Genomic DNA, 8,587 nt, shown 5'->3' on the forward strand with positions numbered 1-8,587 from the left:
TGACACAGTGCAACAGTTATAACTTATGCAAACTACAAACTGTGAATGCGTACATCCTCATCATTATTCATGATCTGGTTTTAATCAAGTAAATTACGTACTTCATAGATCATAAATTGTGTATCTGCACAGGTGACTGAGGGAACAAACTAAAGACATTTTATTAGAATTTTTTTCTCCTAAAACCTGTGGATGTTAAACCTTTGGGCAGCAGTAGCTCAGTCTGTGGGGTCTTATCTTGGGAACCGGATGGTGGTTCCGGTTCACGTCCAGCACGGATCAGTCAAAAGGAGTTCAGACTGGCAGCTGGAGAGGTGCCACTTCACCTCCTGGTCACTGCTGAAGGTTCACCTGAGCAAAGCCTGAACCCCTAACTGCTCAGGGAGCCTGACTGCGTGGCAGCCCCCTCACTCTGACATGTAGAGGTCCTGTTTGTGCGTTTGTATTTTGGACCTGTGTGTGACCCTGTTGGAGGGCAGTGGAAGCAACCTATGAACATCATTAACATATTATCACCTTCAAGATGAACTTGTTCGCAAAGCAGAGTGGTCATTCATCTGTCCAGTATTCTCTCTGTTAGCTTTGTTTTGGGGCTAGAACCTCTCCTGAGAGAAGATTTGACTCTTTAGCTGCTAAATGCTCGACTGTGTTCACCAGTTAGTCTCTAACTGTGTCTGTCTCCTGTTTGCTGCTGAGCAGATAGTGAACAATGGCCTTTTAGTTTTTCATTGTCAGATAGTGTTCAGCATTTAAATGGTAGGAGATACAGCTCTTTTTAAACAGAAGCTGTAATAATAAGCTGTAAAGCTTCACATGGAAATGTTGAACAACAGTAGTGATGGCTGTGGATGAGGTCTATGTTGACACGTCTCTTACTATTATTGTTTTTTATCTCCCTCTGGCTATGAGACATTCTCACCCTTAACCAGAAAAGCTATTTAAAACCAACAGGTTGCAAACCACAGGCTCACTTAAGTCTCCACCCATAGAACAAAACCACATGAAACTGCTGCTGATGGCTGATAAAATTATATTATTATATTTATAAACAGGTTATCATGTTTAATCAGGTTTATTTGGCTGAATTAGATTAAAACGTGTGGCAGTATCTGCCTTGCCTTGTTTTATTGAGTTTTTTGTTGGCAGAAAAAAAAACACCTTCAGAGTACTCTGGCAAAAAGATAAACCTGGCACAGCTTTTGCCAGACTGCAAAAGGAAGTCTTCGGGTAAGAAGCTGAGTTGGCAAATGAAACACAAGCAAGCAGACGTTCCTTTGTAACTGGATCGCTGTATTTCTGCTGTTTATCTCACAGTCAGTGCAACCAAAGATTAAACTATTGATGCTGTGATCATTTTCCAGATCTTTTGTCAGATCCTGTGATCCTTTAACCTGATGGACTGTCAAACTGGGCTGGATCGTTGATGTCTCACCGTCATTTTAAACAGCACACCCCCACCATCACAGCCCCCCTGCATTGTTTTAACACTGTTATAGTCACTCCTTGTTCAATAATAATTAGTCATTCAACAAAACTGAATTAGAAAAGCATCACGGTCAGACTGAACATCCTCAGTCAGGTTATGATCTCAGGCTTTAGTGTCATTCTATTTTAGGTCACTTACAAAAAGCTCCACCCCTCATATTTTCTACCACACATCATTGCAGACATCAGTAAACCACAGGAAACTGTGCTTATTTGGTGATTTAAATTGAAAATGAATGTATCTAGATATTCAGCACATTAAAGTTAATTTGCTATTTGTAAAATTCTATGTGATTGTTGCATCTTTCAAGTTATTTTGATGATATCTGTAGTCTTGGTAAAAGCCATGTAGTGTTGTCTCCCACAGTGTGTCACGGTGGGATCTCAAATGGGGTCCGTCGTCTAATGTGAGTCAGTTTTGGGGGTCCTTGACATGAAAAAGTTTGAGAACCAGTGCTTCACAAAACTCAAGGAGATCATTCCATCTCACAATTTCTAGCAGCTGCAACATTTAAAGTGAGAAAGTTCACAACAATAAACAATCAACATGACTGAAATGCTCAACTTCAGAACACGGTAATTTCACCACTGTATTTCTAAATATATTGACATTATTACATTATAACTGACATTATTAAATTCACTTTCACACAGTGAGCTTGAGGATGGCAGCGCTAGGGAGTTAGAGAAAGGGACAAAGAGCAACACCAATACAGAGGGCGAATCAGAGACTGAGGAGCAAACTGGGACACAATGTCAGTCTTAATTTTACCACTAGATGACACTAAAGTAAAAAAATAAAATTAAATCCTGCATACAGTGAAATTAATAAGATTAAATGAGGAGGCTGTTACACTGGTGTTGTAAATAATAAGCAACATTTTAATGATTGTTTTCTTGTACATAAAACTATGAAATATATAATATAATAACTCAAACTACCAGTTTTAAAACAGTTTCTTTAAATTAAGTCGCTTTTATCCAAAGCTTTTTATGTCAGAGGTTGCACGCCTCTGGAACAACTAGGAGTTAAGTGTCTTGCTCAGGGACACATCAGTGGAGGGGTCACAGAGGGGGATTGAACCCAGGTCTCTTATCTTGTCCACTGCACCATTACCACCTCAGCTGTCAAGGTAATGTAAAATAATGATTTGATCCCAGTGCAGTTGTCTAGTTGGTGTGTTTAACGTCACTAAATGAGTAAATAACTGACCAAAACAAAAAGAGGAATAGCCACTTTATCTGGAAATTAAATGTGAATTCAAATGGTCAATGTAGTCGTCAAAAATATTTCTCAAAATATGTTCTCAGTGTGCAAGTTTTCACATAAAAATATCACTGAATTGTAGGGAAAGGATTTTCTTTTATTTCTAGGACTCTGATTCAGACCAGGTCAACAATATACAGTATCTGTGATAAGTTAAATCAGGTAATGAGATAATAATCAGCTGTAATATAAAGCTGAGCTTCAGAAGCAAGACAAGAAAGACTCCTCTAGTAATTACAGATCGGTGCAAAAGTCCTGTTCACACCTTGGTGACTCAAACAATGTGGATGATGAAGTGAATCGTGTGTCTCTGGATTGATAGGATTTAAGTTGACAGCGTCCAACATCTGAATATCTTGGTGAAGTTCCTGAAGTCTGAGCTGGATTCATTGTAAACAACCACATCAGCAATGAATGACCTGAAATTTTGACCATACATGTAGTAAATGTCATAAATTGACAGGGCTGATCTTTGCTCGGTGCTGCTGTGGCTTGTTGACTGTTGTGTAGAGAGGATCCTCTGAAGAGCTGGACGGCTGGCTGACTGTACAGTAGGCTGGATTTTGCTTCACAGTAGAATATTCGTAGGCAGCAGAGCTGGGTTTGAGGATCACTGTCTCACCACCAACTCTGTCAGAGCTGTTTGGAAGTTGATGCTGGAGTAATGCAGCGAGGCAGAGGGGTTTGTGGGAAAGTTGGCAGTGGCATAAATCGTGTTCATCTTATTTCCTGAGTTTGGCGTCTGCTGTATCTCCTCATAGACATGATCCTAACAGAATGAAAAATACAGTCTGAAAAAATCATATAAAATCCATATAATAAGAACTGAGTCTGAGTAACTGATATTAAATAAATACAATTTTAGAACAATAGCTTTTAATAATATTGTTTAAATAATTAAAGTTTTAAAACATTCCCATATACATTATATCATACAGTAACATATTTCCCATTGTAGTCTGCAGTGGTTTTTTGATAATTATCTTGTGGTAACAGTATAATACTTTATAGGGAGAGTTTTGTTTACAAGTTATCCTCCTTGGTTTCTGTTCAGAGGCAACAGGGAAGAAATGTGTGTGCCAGTTGGTTATCAGAGGTGGTAGTGCTCCTGCATCTAAATTTGACCACTGTAGGTAAAATATTCATAACAAACACAACAGGATCTCCACACGTAGCAAAAAGGGAGATTCTCACTGAAACAGTGAAAACTCTGCATCCTTGTTGGTCAATATTATTTTATTGTTTTTTCTATGAAATGAGAGTCCCAGAAGTTCTTTCTTATTCTTTTAACACTCATACTTGAGTAATCCAGCTATTGCACATTATTCCAGCAATATCTATTCAACCTATACAGTACCACAACACACACAAACATTCATATATACCAACAAGTCCTCAAACCTAAACGACAACATAGGTTGTTTTTACCAATATCCAAATATGACTCAAATGAGCGTTTTGGAAATCACGTGATCTAAGTCACATGACATAAACACGTGGAGTGACACAAAGGAGGCAACATACATACAATCACTGACTGTGAAGGTTAGGATGAGGTTTGGGATCTACGGGTTCTGTCAACGCCTTTAAGACTAGGGCTGCGTCCAAACTGCGTCTTTTTTGCTTAGGAAGGTTCCTAACTGAGTCAAGTGACCTGGAAGTATTTTGATTATTGTTGTTTTTTATAGGTTATGGGTAAAATCGATTTTGATCACAGAGCTGCGGGCAGAGCATATACTAGGCTATTCGCTCAGCACCCCTTCTGCACGGTCGCTCTCTCTCTCTCTCTCTCTCTCTCTCACCTCAGTTAGGCTGTCATTCTGTGGGAAACACTGTGTTTACATACAACAATTGGGATTTATTTTGATGAATGTGGGTGGGCAGGAGGGTGAGTGTGAGCAAGCATTTTCAATGTGACAACCCTGTCCATTATTTGGTAACTGTTACCCTGTCTGCCTTTTTGCTATCATTGTCAACTATCTTAAAATTTACTAGCTCCTTGCAAACTCAGCCGCTTGTTGAGAGGCAAGCGCTGGGCGCTGAGTGTTTTTTTCCGGTCACAGAAAGTGAAAAAATGTTCAGCTTGGAGCTCAACACAGCGCTGGTCAATGGTCTTACCCAGCCGTTCTATCACAGTGCTGGGGGGGCTCTTTAACCTTGGGTGGTGATGGGGAAGTGGATAAGATGCATGCCTTTCATGTGAGAGACCTGGGTTCAGATCCACTGTGAAACACCATTGTGTCCCTGAGCAAGACTCTTAACCCCTAGTTGCTCCAGAGGCGTGCGACCTCTGACATATAGAGCAATTGTAAGTCGCTTTGGATAAAAGCGTCAGCTAAATTAATAAATGTAAATGTCTTCATGCAGAACCTCATGCCTATCCTACACTTTGTGGTGACATTTTTACATTTAGTAAAATTAACTTGCCTACTTGCAGCACATCACACACATATTATAATATAAATAGCAGGTGGTAAAGGAAAAGTTCATGATAATTTTTCAATTATAGTAGTCCATCTCTGGGATGGATCTCTAATTCATTTAATTTACTATTTTAAAGATTAAACATGACAATTAACTTTAATCTTGTTATTTTCAACAAAGTTTTGTGTTGGAGTTTGTGTTATTCAAAATTTTGACACCAAGATTAAAATTTTACAGCAAATGTATAACGGTTCCACATATCAGTCATCGGTCGGCCCAAAAAATCCTTAATCGATCCTTAATGCGTTTGCATTGTACTGCCACTAGAGGTCGCTTACATCAATAACGTAAACATGAGTCGTAATTTTGTGTGGCTTAAACACGGTTATTTTTTTTCTGTAGAGGACAGTTGTATTTATACACTGACCTTTTTGTGCTGTGCTGCTGCTCCATTTCTTGTGTTCTTTAAAGGTGAAAATCCTGGAAGAAGCAAAAGTAAGATAACAATAGCTGAGTAAAAAAGCAGAAGGACATAAATGGATTAATTTCACCAATTTTTATCAAATTGAGACACTACCTCTTTAAGCCTTTAACTTTAAGCCTTAAAGCGACATTATTATTCCCATAACGCACTGAAACATGGCTGGTAGCAACTTAAAACATATTCCTGAGGACCTCTATCCATTTATCTCAGATTCATGGTCCTCGGGTCCATGCGACTGGTTTTTTATTATTATTATTAATATTATTGCTATGTCTTATAGATATATATGTGTTTATCCTTAACCTTTCCTCTCCTATACTCCTTATGTTATTCCTACTGTGATGTAAATTCCCACAACAGTACTGACACCAAATCTCGCAAAAACAAATTTTATATAATGTTACTTTAACCATCGGATCTTGCCTTTGTGTTTACACCTGGTATTTTTTCTTGTTTTCTTGTTATCCTCATTGAGATTGGATCTCTCCTAAACTGCGCATGAGTAATTTCAGGTGGAGGCTAATTCGCACCAGACTCATGCTGGTGAGTTGGGGAAAATGTAAAGTTTATACTTTGTGAAATTCTGTTTTACAACAAATTTATAATTATTTGTTTCCTCTTGTAAGTCTGGCAAATAAGTGAAGTTTTTCCTTTCTTTGTATAAAAACATTGTGTCCATTAACTTCAAGACATGAAAAAGAATCATGTTAGTCACTACAAACGATATAGAGTGTCTTCTTTGGCCTTGTTAGTCCTCACCTCCACACAGGGTGGAGCTGTTGTTAATGTGGTTTTCTGTTTACAAAATGTGAGTGTTTCTTCAAACTGGTAATAACTCTTACATGCGTAGATTAGGATCAAAATCAGCACAAACGCAGCAGCAGCACAGCTACACAGACGATCACAGTGATGACGACGTGAGGGCCACCTGCAAAATAAACCACAATTATTTTTTTTAACATGGGTCATTATCATCCACAGCTGTCTGTGTTGAGAAAATGTAAGTGGACGTTTATAGAAATTTCATTTTAACCCCCCCCCGCTCTTCTCTAGCAGAAGATTTAAGAAGTCAAACGTGCTCTCTTACCAGGACTCTCTGCAGATGCAGTAGTTGACTGGGTTGAAAAAAACAGAGATGTGGATACTGCTGGTGATACTGCTGGTGATACTGAAAAAGAAAACAATTAAATTTGGCAAGAGAACAGACAGAATAACCCTTAGAGATCAGAATGTTAATTATCCTTAAAAAGTATAAAACATGCATAGTGAAACACTAAACTAAATCTGTTTATGAATTGATCACTTGGGTTTTAGTTGTTGCTGATGAAGTTCTGCTGTCACATCACTGCAGAACGCAGCTCTGAAGAAGTGCAGGAACTTAAAACAAGTATTAAGCAGCATCAGGATTTCACAGCCATTTGAAAAAAAAGTCAAATGTTTTTTTAACAAAGCAAATTATAAGGCTTTAATGAGTTTCAGCTTAATTGCTTCTTCACATACACTATAAAGGTTCTGATTTCTTCTGCAATTTTCAATTATGATTTTGGCTTCCACAAGTTATGAAAACAAAATAATCTAGGTAAAATAATTTTTGTGAGACATTCTTTTTCGCAATGATGCTCTGCTTTGACTTGTATAATCCAGTGTGTTATGTGACCTATATGTTCAGCTCGGGCCAAGATGAAGGGTGGAGCGCTTTTGATCAAGAACAAGTAAGGAAAAACCAATTCAGCTGTTTGACGGTTGTTACACACTGTGGCAGTCCCAAAGACTGGTGCAAATAAGTTAGAAAAGAGCCTTAAGCATATGACAGTAAACAACTGTGTGGTAACATGCCCAGATCAGACAGATCTGGTCACAAAGCACGTTTTATACTGAATGAGTTAGAGAAAATTCAAAGTTCAAGAAGATCCTTTTTTTCAAAAAGGTCATCCATCCATCGTCAACCGCTTTCCTGCAAACAGCTGGAGCCAATCCCAGCTTACATCGGGCGAAACGCGGGGTACACCCTGGACAGGTCACCAGTCCATCTCAGGGCCACACATAGACGACACCAATCACATCCACACTAAGGACAATTTCGGAGACACCAATTAACCCAGCCTGCATTTCTTTGGATGGTGGGAGAAGCCGGAGCACCTGGAGAGAACCCACGCGGACACGGGGAGAGCATGCAAACTCCCCAAATCATTGACTAATCGTGTTAATTAATCACAATCTCAATATTATTAGTCAATAAGTGATTATGATTTTTTGCCATAATTGAGTAATAGGATGCTCTTGCCAGGATTGCTAAGTAAAAATAGAAAATAGATTAGAAAGAAAAAATATTAACTCAGTTGTGTCTTTTTAACTGAAACCAAAAAGTTTTTTTTACTGTTTCAGTTGACAGTGACTGAAATTGTATATCACATGCAATGACAATAAAGGCAATAAAATCAAAAATGGTCTTATCTGTTTGATGGCAGGAACAGCACAGGGTTAATAATAACATTAACAATGGCTCTGTTAATCAGTCTACAGTGTCAGGTGAGTCAGCATGAACAATATCAGGACCCTGAAACTGCAGCAGCTAAATGGAATTCAGCCCTCATTTTATTATTTACACCTGTATTTTTCCTACTGTGATGTAAAAATGTCTTCTGTGAAAAAGGTCTGATGCTGCCAAATGTTTTGCTCTTTACCAAAGGGAAACTAACAAACTAACTAACTGTGGTTCATTATAAAACTTAACTGTAACTTAGGGACTCTTTATTCACGCCAACTCAGATTCTGTCACTGCTTCTTTTGCCATGGTGAATCATAGTATTGCTGATCCAATGATGATGGCTTTATTTATTCACTATGCATGCAATTGCTGACTACAGGTTGACATATAGATGGATCTTCTCCCTTACAGATGAATTTGTTAATCGGAGCATCATTTG

General features: G+C 38.4%; 1 long non-coding RNA gene across 1 annotated transcript; it reads right to left on the minus strand.

Moving 5' to 3' along the window:
* Positions 1-2,799: 2,799 nt before the first annotated feature.
* LOC119900073 lies at positions 2,800-6,564 on the minus strand. Its single transcript, XR_005444001.1, has 3 exons — positions 6,503-6,564; positions 5,604-5,656; positions 2,800-3,521 (listed from the first exon to the last, which is right to left on the minus strand). It is a non-coding gene; the product is annotated as an uncharacterized LOC119900073 (long non-coding RNA).
* Positions 6,565-8,587: the final 2,023 nt, after the last annotated feature.

This window comes from Micropterus salmoides, unplaced genomic scaffold (genome assembly GCF_014851395.1).
Source record: "Micropterus salmoides isolate LMB-PRFRI ecotype aquatic unplaced genomic scaffold, ASM1485139v1 Ms_hic_scaffold_1219, whole genome shotgun sequence".
Lineage (NCBI taxonomy): Eukaryota > Metazoa > Chordata > Actinopteri > Centrarchiformes > Centrarchidae > Micropterus > Micropterus salmoides.